Source organism: Suncus etruscus, chromosome 16, assembly GCF_024139225.1.
Source record: "Suncus etruscus isolate mSunEtr1 chromosome 16, mSunEtr1.pri.cur, whole genome shotgun sequence".
NCBI classification, from domain to species: domain Eukaryota; kingdom Metazoa; phylum Chordata; class Mammalia; order Eulipotyphla; family Soricidae; genus Suncus; species Suncus etruscus.
In genome coordinates, this window is record NC_064863.1 from 72,734,911 (window position 1) to 72,746,575 (window position 11,665).

Sequence of the window (11,665 nt, forward strand, 5' to 3'; positions counted from 1 at the left end):
AAACATGGTTCAGACATGTACAATGCATATGTTTTGCCCACTGTTCTATTATTGCTCTGGTCCTCCTAATTTTTAAGACAAAGGCAACCAATTCCTGTTGAACTTGGGTATGGGCCTCACTGCTATTAATTTATTTTCAAGATTAAGAAACCAGCCTCTGTCCTTTCAATCAATAGGAGAAAAAAGAATTCCATTTTATGATTTTTCTGAAGTCCACTACAGACAGATCTTAGGAAAAGTCAGGAATAGAAAATTCGTTTGTTTGAGGCACTTGAGCTCTTTCAGGTTCAAACTCAGCACGACTTTAGATGGTGTTCAAGGGATCGAGGTGGTATTTATAATGTGGCAGAGTGAATTCAGGTTTCCTACATGCAAACCATATACTTGACTGGCTGAGTTTGACCCTTTGAAGAGATCTTTAGTTTTTGTAGTTTCCTAGTTTCTCATCCTATACCCTCATCAGTCCATTCTATTTCTCTCTCCCTTAAGAACTACTTAATTTTTATTTATTTATTTATTTATTTATTTATTTATTTATTTATTTATTTATTTATTTATTTATTTTGGTTTTTGGGCCACACCCGGAAGTGCTCAGGGGTTACTCCTGGCTGTCTGCTCAGAAATAGCTCCTGGCAGGCACAGGGGACCATACGGGACACCGGGATTCGAACCAACCACCTTTGGTCCTGGATCGGCTGTTTGCAAGGCAAATGCCGCTATGCTATCTCTCCGGGCCCCTACTTAATTAATTTTTAAAAAAAATTTTGTGCTCAGGGTTTACACCTGACAGTGCTTCAAAGTCTATTTTTAGCTCTGTGCTTGACGGGTGAAATGGGGGTGAGGATAGTATCACTCCTGGCAATACTTAAGGAACATCTGAAACCAGGTCCCTTAAAGAATGTTTCAGTCCTTTCTCAGACAGATAAATAATGCTTTCAGTCCTTTCAACTATTTCCTTGGCCCTAACATACACTTCCTTTTCAGGGAAATAATTGTCTCAAGAATAGCCACATAGGGGTTGGAGTGATAGTACAGTGGGCAGGGCACTTCTTACCTTGCATGTGGCTGACCTAAATTCAAGCCCCGGCACCCTAGTCTCTAAACTTGCCATGAGTGAATCCTGAGCACAGAACCAGGAGTAAGCCCTGAGCATTGCCAGGTGTGGGAAAGAAAGGAAGGAAGGAAGGAAGGAAGGAAGGAAGGAAGGAAGGAAGGAAGGAAGGAAGGAAGGAAGGAAGGAGGAAGGAAGGAAGGAAGGAAGGAAGGAAGGAAGGAAGGAAGGAAGGAAGGAAGGAAGGAAGGAAGGAAGGAAGGAAGGAAGGAAAACAGTAGTCACACACAGTCAAAATTCTGGGTAAAACCCCTCAGTTTCTCCATTCCCACTGAGGGTGCTCAGAAAATCACCTCAGGGGGCTGGAGCAGTAGTGCAGAGCAGTAAAGTGTTTGCCTTGCTGGCGCTAGCCTAGGACAGACTGTGGTTTGATCCCCTGGAGTCCCATATGGTCCCCCAAGCCAGGAGCGATTTCTGAGCACAGAGCCAGGAGTAACCCCTGAGTGTCACCGGGTGTGGCCCGAAAAATAAAAATAAAAAAAAATAAATAAATCACCTCAGGTCCATAGGGAAATAGGGCCAAAAGAAGGGGAAAGAGAATATGTGGTGTGTGTGGGGGGGAATGGGGATGGGGGTGTGTGTACTACAAAGCTGGTTTTTCTCATTTTCAGACATGGAAATTGCCACACACACCATTATGGACTATACGCCCCCGTCTATTTCTATGATCTGCTAGGAGTGGCAGCTAGTGGGAGGTGAGAAAAAAAAAAAAAAAAAAAGAGGCAGACTCCCAAGGCAGAATCTTGTTGCTTGAGGGGTTTAACCAAGTGTTTGACAACCAGAGGTGGAGAGCATCACTGCAGTACGTCCCACTCTGGTTTCACCAAATTGTAACCATGAAGGTCTGGTTTCAAGGCTACAGTAGGAACACTCAAACAAAAATAAATGAAGTAAATAAAGGGTTAGGCTTTGGGGAAAAACAAAATGAGAATAAACAGTCCTTATTTTAAGTGTAAGTATAAACTGAGTACAAATGATCTTTATCTGTAGGCTTTGGGAAAAGGATACTTGTCTTTGTCGAATGTTGGTCTTCATGCCGGTTTCAATTTCAGAATATTAAATCTAATCTTGCCCAATGAGTGGCTGAAAGGGCATTGATATGTAGTAACGGAATTCTCTTAATCATACAGAAAACATCTTCCGGGAGAAAGTAAGGAGATTCAATTACTTAATGTCAAGATGAACCTCAACGAGTAATTACCTAAAATTGTTGCCCAGAGCAGGGCACTTCCTGGCAATCATAGCAGTGGTGAAACAAAGAATAAAAGGACTCACAGAATGGAGTTTTTCTTTTCTTTTTTTTCTTTTCTTTTCTTTTTTTTTTGGCTTTTGGGTTACACCCGGCAGCGCTCAGGGGTTACCCCTGGCTCTATGCTCAGAAATCGCTCCTGGCAGGCTCAGTGGACTATATGGGATATCAGGGTTCAAACCACCGTCCTTCTGCATGAAAGGCAAACACTTTACCTCCATGCTATCTCTCCGGCCCCCAGAATGGAGTTTTTCAATTTGTTGCTCTACTACAATACATTGAGGCACATTGAAGCAGGAAGGGCACAATACAGGACTGATGGGGGATCCTTGTTGTTGGGAATCTTTGGGATAATAATGTTTGGATAATAATCTTTGGACTAACAACAATGTTGCTGGGAATGTTATTCTATATTAGATCTTGTAGAGACATTTATTAATTTACTAATTGTTTCAGTTTCCCTCCTAGGTAACAGGTAGGTTCAGGCCCTTCTGTTATGGATCTGGCTTAGAATTCATGGCTTATTCATCTCTGCCAAGTTCCTGGAATTGGCCACTTCTGAGTGGCACTCCTGCCTCTGGCTGCCTCCCTGGTTACCTGTGCTTAGCTACTTGCTCAGGTTTCTAACATTCCCATCACTATAACAATGCATCGAAAGGTACAGGGAGAGCAGAACAAAAACTGCAATTTAACCCTTACATATCATAGATAGACAAGGGCAGGATTCTGAAAGTTGTCAAGGAGGCATGAAGCAAGCTATTCAATTTTCTTGGTGAAAATGGGAGTCAAGCCCTTATATCTTCTGCACCTACTTTGCCAATAGAGACCGCTTTCTTCTGTCCTTCTTTGCCTTAATCTCTACACACACACACACACACACACACACACACACACACACACACACACACACACACACAAAACCTCTACAAAAAATCCGCACAGACCTGGTTTGCAAGACACTGATTCTCCTCGCTGCCTCTACCTCCTGCCTTACCTGCCTCTACCACTCTACTTTTAAATCCTATAAACTTAAATTAAACTTAAATATCAGCATTTTCTACCTGACAAGGTGTCAGGCTAGGGAGCTGAGAGTTAACCTGGAAAATGCGGGTAAAGGGAAGTTGATACTGATGGTAGGATTGGTGCTAGAATATTATAGATTTAAAACGCAACTATCTATAACATTGTAAATCAGAGTTCTTTAATAAAATGAAATTTAGACCTGGAGCAAAAATAGTACAGTGGGTAGGTTGTTTTTCTTGCATGCTGCCAATCCAGTTTTGATTCACAGCATCCTATATGGTCCCTTGATCACTACCAGGAGAAATTTCTTTTTTCTTTTTTTTTGGTTTTTGGGCCACACCTGCTCAGGGGTTACTCCTGGCTATGAGCTCAGAAATCGCGCCTGGCCTGGGGGACCATATGGATGCCAGGGAATCAAACCTAGGTCCGTCCTAGGCTAGCGCAGGCAAGGCAGACACCTTACCTCTAGCGCCACCACGCCGGCCCCTAGGAATAATTTCTGAGTGTAGAGCCAGGGATAACTTGAATATCACTGGTGTGGTCCAATACCCCTCCCCCCCAGTAAAATAAAATAAAAATCACTTTATGACAACATATTGTTTCCTTGTGTTTGTAATAGATAATTTGGGAGCCAGTTATATTATTAAGGCTTTATCTCAAGTGTCAAAGGCAATACTTCTTTAGAAATTAAAATTAAGGAGCCAAATAGACAGTACAGTGGGTAGGGCACTTGCCTTGCACACAGCTGACCTGAGTTCAATCCCCAGCATCCCATCTGGTCTCCAAAGCAATATCAGGAGTAATTCCTGAACTCAGAGCAAAGAACAACTCCTGAATATTGCCAGATGTGACCCCCAAACCAAAAAAGGAACCCCCCCCAAATAAAACAAGAAAGCAGGGAAAGCAGGAAAAAAAGGAATTAAAATTAATCTTAACAAAGAGACCACTTAATGTCTTGTTTTAAAGTTTTCAATCTGAGGGAACAGAGAGAAAGCGTAGCAGGTAGGGGGTATGCTTGCTTTGTATGTGATTGGCCTGGGTTTGACTCCTAGTAACCCATATAGACACCCCCTCCCCCCAAGAAGTGCCAGCTGTGTTTTCTGAGTGCCCATTAACATCACCTGAGCATCACCAGGTGTGGCCTAAAAACAGATCAAAATAAAACAACAAAGAAAAAGGTTTCAATTCTGATAGCAAAGTGACAAAATAATCTTTTGGGTATTTGTAAGGTGAGCCTAGGTAAAAACCTAAAAAGGTTTTCTCCCAACTTCCTTTTCCCCTAACCTCTCCTTTGAGATGTGAAAGCCCATTGGATAGTTGCTTTTGTAACTGATTTGACCTTCCTCCACCTGGGATTGGGAGTTTGAATAAAGAAAGGCAGTCTGGTTTTAGGCTGGGCGAGGGAGAGGGAGCATGGAGAAGAATGAGGAATGGCAGAGAAATCTGACTCCAATGAACATCTTTTCTGACTGCTTGGTAATAATTCTCCGCTGCTATCCTGCTTTACCAGACCCGACAGTCTAAGGGGTTAGAAACATGGTGCCTGGGGTGGTCTCACCAGCTCAAGGAATTTTATTTTTATCTTACAGATAATGAGGACTAAATGACCCTTAAAATTCATCTCATCTTGCAATTTTGTACAAGAAATCAGACCAAGTTACAGAGGGTCAGGATTGATGTAATTAAGGGTACTTGTGCTAATTAAATCAGAAAAGGTGAAAGGAAAAAATAAAGTGATTTTACAGGTATCTAACAACATTGCTGGTGAATTCTGTTGGCAAAAACTTGAGGTGGCACACACAGCGAGTAAGGCTCTTGCCTTGTACATAGCTAATTCAAGTTTGATGCTTATCCCCACAAATGGTTTCTGAGCAATTCAAGGGGTTACTCCTAAGTACAAAGCCAGGAATAGTCTCTGAGAAGGGCAGGATATAGGTCAAAACAAAAATCCTATAGCATTCAATATAAAGAAGATAATTAGAGACAGTTATGGACATTAGTTATTGTTTAAGGAAGTAATAGATCAAGAAATACTATCATCAACATTTATGCACTAAAAGAAGGCTCAAAATAGTTAATGAGGGGCCGGAGAGATAGCATGGAGGTAAGACATTTGTTTGCCTTTCATGCAGAAGGTCATTGGTTCAAATCCTGGCATCCCATATGGTCCCCTGAGCCTGCCAGGAGTGATTTCTGAGCGTGGAGCCAGGAGTAACTCCTGAGCGCTGCTGGGCGTGACCCAAAAACCAAAAAAAAATAAAAATAAAAAAAAATAAGTTAATGACGTTTCTAGCAAACCCCTAAAGAAACACATTAATGGATACACAATAGACTGCAATACTCCACTTTCATCACTAGACAGATTAACCAGGAAAAATAGCAATAAAGAAACAAGATTCCAAAATGAGGAACTGAAAGAAATTAATTGTTGGACATATGTGAGGCTCTTCATCCCCCCAAACAAGAACACACATTCTTCTCTAGCACACATGGAACACTCACCAGGATAGAACACATATTAAAGCATAATTCGAACACATATAAATTTACAAATATAGAAATTGTACAAAATATCTTCTCAGACCATAATGACTTGAAAGTGAAATTAATCACAGAAAGAAAAAGGTAAAAACTTCCAACAAATGGAAGATGAACAAATTACTGCTAAACAGCAATTATATTAAAGAAGAAATCAAAGAAGATATTTAAACATTCCTTGAAATTAATGAAACTGATAATACAAGCTATCAGAATCTGTAAGATACAGTAAAAGCTGTATGACAGGGGGTATTTATAGCAATGTAGGCCTACATTAAGAAGAAAAAGCTCAAATCAACAACCTAAACACAAATCACAAAAAATCTGGAGAAATAACAGCAAATGAACTCGGGCCCGGAGAGATAGCACAGCAGCGTTTGCCTTGTAAGCAGCTGATCCAGGACCAAAGGTGGTTGGTTCAAATCCCAGTGTCCCATATGGTCCACCTTGCCTGCCAGGAGCTATTTCTGAGCGGACAGCCAGGAGTAACCCCTGAACACCAACGGGTGTGACCCAAAAACAAAAAAAGACAAAACAAAAAACAGCAAATGAACTCAAAAAGTGTTAGAATAAGGGAAATGGTATAAACAAGAGTAAAAATCAACAACATAGAAACCATGAAAACAATTAAATAACAATGAAACCAGGAATTGGTTCTTCAAAGAATAAGCAAGATAAATAGACTACTAGCTAGACTCAAGAGGAAAAGAGAGAAGGAAGGAGGGAGGGGCAGAGAATGAGGAGGAGAGGGAGGGAGGGAGAGAGGGATGGAGGGAGAGAGAGGGTAGGAAGGAAAGGGAGGGTGACAGGGAGGGAGGAAGAGAGGAGAGAGGAAGAGAAAAGGAGGCATGAAGAGAGAAAGAAGGAGTGAGGGAGGAAGAGAAAGAGGTAGGGAGACAGGGTGGAAGGAAGAGGGAGGAAGAGGGGCCGGGTAGGTGGCGCTGAAGGTAAGGTGTCTGCCTTGCAAGTGCTAGCCAAGGAAGGACCGCGGTTCGATCCCCCGGCGTCCCATATGGTCCCCCCAAGCCAGGGGCGATTTCTGAGCACATAGCCAGGAGTAACCCCTGAGTGTCAAAACGGGTGTGGCCCAAAAACCAAAAAAAAAAAAAAAAAAAAAGAAGAGGGAGGAAGAAAGGGATTGAGGGAGAGAGAGGGAGGAGAGAGGGAGAAGGAGAGAAAAAGAGAGGGAGAGGGAGTGAAGGAGGGAGGAGGGGTACAGGAAGGGAGAGAGAGGGAATGACTGGAGAACAAAAGCAGAAATTCCAGGGCTGGAGAGATAGCACAGGTAGGGCATTTATTTGCTTGCAGGCTGCTGACCTGGGATGGACCCCTGGGTTTGATTCCCCACATTCCATAAGGTACCCCAGCCTGCCAGAGCAATTTCTGCCTGCTGAGCCAGGAGTTACCCTTTACCCCCACCCCCACCCCAGCACTGCAGGAGTGACCCAAAAAACAAATAAACAAACAAAAAAGATAAAAGCCGAAATTCTAAAGTTGATTATTTTCAAAGCAGGGTCTGGAACACCTCAGGGTCTTGAGCACATCTGGGATAGGTTCCCAGATTATCAAAGTTACAAAGCAAGACTAGGGCCATCTTATGAGCATCTTTTATTTATTTATTTATTTATTTATTTGTTTGTTTATTTATTTATTTATGTTTTTGGGTTACACCCGGCAGCACTCAGGGGTTCCTCCTGGCTCTATGCTCAGAAATTGCTCCTGGCAGGCTCAGGGGACCATATGGGTTGCCGGGATTCGAACCACTGTCCTTCTGCACGCAAGGCAATGCCTTATCTCCATGCTATTTCTCTGGCCCCCTTATGAGCATCTTGAATGTACTCTGTGGTGATATTTTGTCTTCTAGACTCAGAAGCTCCTTGGCTGCCCTGCTCTCTGTGTTAGCTTGCTTGAAGTTAGCCTGTTTGAATGTGACCTGGATTCTATTTTCCTAATCACTTTCTCCTTCAAAATCTAGGAAAACTTGGGGCCGGAGAGATAGCATGGAGGTAAGGCATTTGTCTTTCATGCAGGAGGTCATCGGTTCGAATCCCGCCATCCCATATGGTCCCCCGTGCCTGCCAGGAGCAATTTCTGAGCCTGAAGCCAGGAATAATCCCTGTGCACTGCTGGGTGTGAACCCCCCCCCCCCCAAAAAAAAAAAATCTAGGAAAACTCTTCGGGTTAAGTGAACTGAAAATCACTGACCTGTATTTTGCAAAGTACAGTAACATGCTTCCTGGGAGAAGCTATCTTGTGCTAAGAAAAATTTCAGATTCCTGTCTGGATAGCAATGGTCAGTAGAGACTGACCTCCTGGTCCCTGAGAGGCCATATAAGTTCAACCTAATGTTGCAGATTAAAGGAATCTATATAATTACAGATAATGTGTCATACAGAATCACTGACCATATTTATTTGAAACAAATTTATTACTATAATTATTTAGTAGTTTAACAAGGAAGGAGAGAATTAATTATTTGCATTAATTATTTCAATTATTTGCAGTTTTGTGATCATATTCAGGTTCTCAATTATTATTATTATTTTTTTATTTTTTTTTGGTTTTTGGGCCACACCCGGTGATGCTCAGGGGTTACTCCTGGCTATGCGCTCAGAAGTCGCTCCTGGCTTGGGGGACCATATGGGACGCTGGGGGATCGAACCTCAGTCCGTCCAAGGCTAGCGCAGGCAAGGCAGACCTACCTTACCTCTAGTGCCACCGCCCGGCCCCATCTAAATTATTTTTAAAATTATTGTATTTTTAAAAAAAATTTAGTGTTGTTTTGTTTGGGGGCCACACCCAGAGGTACTCAGTGATTACTTCTGGCTCTGCACTCAGGAATTGCTCCTGGTGGGCTTGGGAATCACATGTGGTGCCAGAGGTTGAACCCAGGTTGGACAGGTACAAAGTAAATGCCCTACCCACTGTACTATTATTGCTCTTGTCCTTGAAACTTTAGATTTTAGTCTAGAATGAATCTTTAATTTTTCTCATATCTAGCTGTGGCTTTCTAAACTAGTTTTTCCTGTACTTTTTAGTTGACTAGCATTAATGAACAATTCAGACAGGTCCCATCTAAGTAAGTTAGATATGGAGAATTTAACACAGACAGCAGAGGTTACTAGTGATTGTGCATTTCTCCTGAATGCCTGAGGACATGAGTAATCTTGCAACACCTCTCATCTGGAGTTGCTTTGACTGACATGTAGAATCTGCAGTTCTTGGAGCTGTGGTCTAGATTGCCAGTTTAATCCTAGTTAATATTTTCTCTCTTTAATCAAGAATTTAGACACAGGGCCCGGAGAGATAGCACAGTGGCGTTTGCCTTGCAAGCAGCCAATCCAGGACCAAAGGTGGTTGGTTCGAATCCCAGTGTCCCTTATGGTCCCCCGTGCCTGCCAGGAGCTATTTCTGAGCAGACAGCCGGGAGTGACCCCTGAGCACTGCCGGGTGTGGCCCAAACCCCCCCCCCAAAAAAGAATTTAGACACAAAACTGGAAGGATTGTACAATGAGTAAGGCATTTGCCTTGCATGCAGTAAACCTGGATTTGATTCCTGACATCCCATATGGTCCCTGAAGTATCGCCAGGAGTGATTTCTGAGCTCAGAGCCAGGGTAACCTCTGAGCATTAGTGAATATGGTACCGCCCCTGCCAAAGGGACTTAGAAAAAATGCTTCACATGGACTGATCTATCTAATATCAGGATTTAAAAGAAGAAAATATATTTTTAAAAAAATGTGCAAATACCTGCCATTCCCCCAAATAGATTTTTGGCATAAAGTTTTGTTCATGGGAGGAGCACTGAGGTTAGAACATAGTTGATTTTTGGAGTCAGAGAGAGAACACAGCGGTTGGGCATTTGCCTTGCAAGCGGCCAACCCAGGACGGACCCGGGTTCAATTCCTTTCATCCCCTATGGTCCTCTGAGCCTGCCAGGAGCAATTTCTGAGCACAGAGCCAGAAGTAATACCTGAGCACCACCAGGTGTGACCCCAAAACAAAAACAAACAAACAAACAAACAAAAACAAAAAAAATAAAGAATATAGTTGATTTTTGCTGGGACATTTTCCTATCACAGGTCAATTTTTTCTATCACACTCTTACCTCACATAACTCCATTCAGTAGGAAACAACTGAGTCAGCACCCAGTGTTTTTGAACAACTTACCTAGGGAACTAGAAGGACTGGAATAAAAGAGGAATGTCTCTGGGCTCAGAGTGATAGTACAGTGGATAAGTGAGCTTGTCTTGCATACCGATGACTTGAGTTCAGTCCTACCACCTCATATAGTCTCCCAAGCCTGCCAGTGTGAGTCCTGTGTTATATGACAACTTGTTTTTTCCAAAACAAAGCCTTTCCCTGGCTTTCTACCCCTCCTTTACCTATCCCTTTTCTACATGTAAAAGGCCTACCTAGATGGAACTAGCTTAATATAAATTTTTTGTCTGCCACTCTCTACTCTTTTCCCACCCAGTCATGCTTTTCTCTTGAAAGTGTGGCCTGGGGCCGGGCGGTGGCGCTGGAGGTAAGGTGCCTGCCTTGCCTGCGCTAGCCTAGGACGGACCGCGGTTCGATCCCCCGGCGTCCCATATGGTCCCCCAAGAAGCCAGGAGCAACTTCTGAGCGCATAGCCAGGAGTAACCCCTGAGCGTCACAGGGTGTGGCCCAAAAAACCAAAAAAAAAAAAAAAAGTGTGGCCTGCTTTATTTCTTTTTTTTTTTTTGGTTTTTGGGTCACACCTGGCGGTGCTCAGGGGTTACTCCTGGCTGTCTGCTCAGAAATAGCTCCTGGCAGGCACGGGGGACCATATGGGACACCGGGATTCGAACCAACCACCTTTGGTCCTGACTGTGCTATCTCTCTGGGCCCCTGCTTTATTTCTTGCAGTAACCTGCTCCAGACCCATTTTTCCTGTAGTTGAATTATGGCATGGGGAGCCCAATAGCCTGATCATAGAATAAGGCATGTCTGGAACACATCTAAGTATAGCCCCAAAACAAAACAAAACAAAACAAATAGAAGAATTCTATTTGTCATCAAAAAATCCTCCCCCAGGGGCCGGGCGGTGGCGCTGGAGGTAAGGTGCCTGCCTTACCTGCGCTAGCCTAGGAGACGGACCGCGGTTCGATCCCCCGGCGTCCCATATGGTCCCCCAAGCCAGGAGCGACTTCTGAGCGCATAGCCAGGAGTAACCCCTGAGCGTTACCGGGTGTGGCCCAAAAGCCAAAAAAAAAAAAAAAAAAAAAAAAAAAAAAAATCCTCCCCCTTTTATTAAGACTTTATAGGAAAAGAGATAAAGGGGTTGTTTCAATAGGAAGTAGTTACTTTTGATTTGCTACTCCAACTTGTATATAAATAACTGTGGGGATTATATCAGACCAAAAAGTCACCCCTGGCAGATTTGCCCCCAGGCCTAAAAACAAGGACATTTTATCCTTGTTATATCCTTCCCTGCAAGCGTCTAACCTTTTACTTTGTTTAGGTTCATAGATAAGATTGCATGTGCCTCAGAGGACCAACTCATGAAAAAATTTTATTGTTCATTCTGCACATGTGAATCTGTAGCCCACAATTTCTTCCTAGTTTTCTCCTTATAAAATTCCCCCCTCCTTGATACTGCAGATTAGATGGTTGCTCTAAAGTTATGGGTCTGCCATCTACCATCTTCCAACCTTTCAACCCGCTGGCTGGTAGCCATCATAATGCTCTTTCTCAACTCATCACTGTGACTGGCCTTTAG

The 11,665-nt window shown here is 43.0% G+C and overlaps 1 pseudogene; it reads left to right on the forward strand.

The window, feature by feature from the left end:
- Positions 1-11,665, forward strand: part of LOC126032207 (glycosyltransferase 8 domain-containing protein 1-like) — a 53,691-nt pseudogene extending 42,026 nt beyond the window's left edge.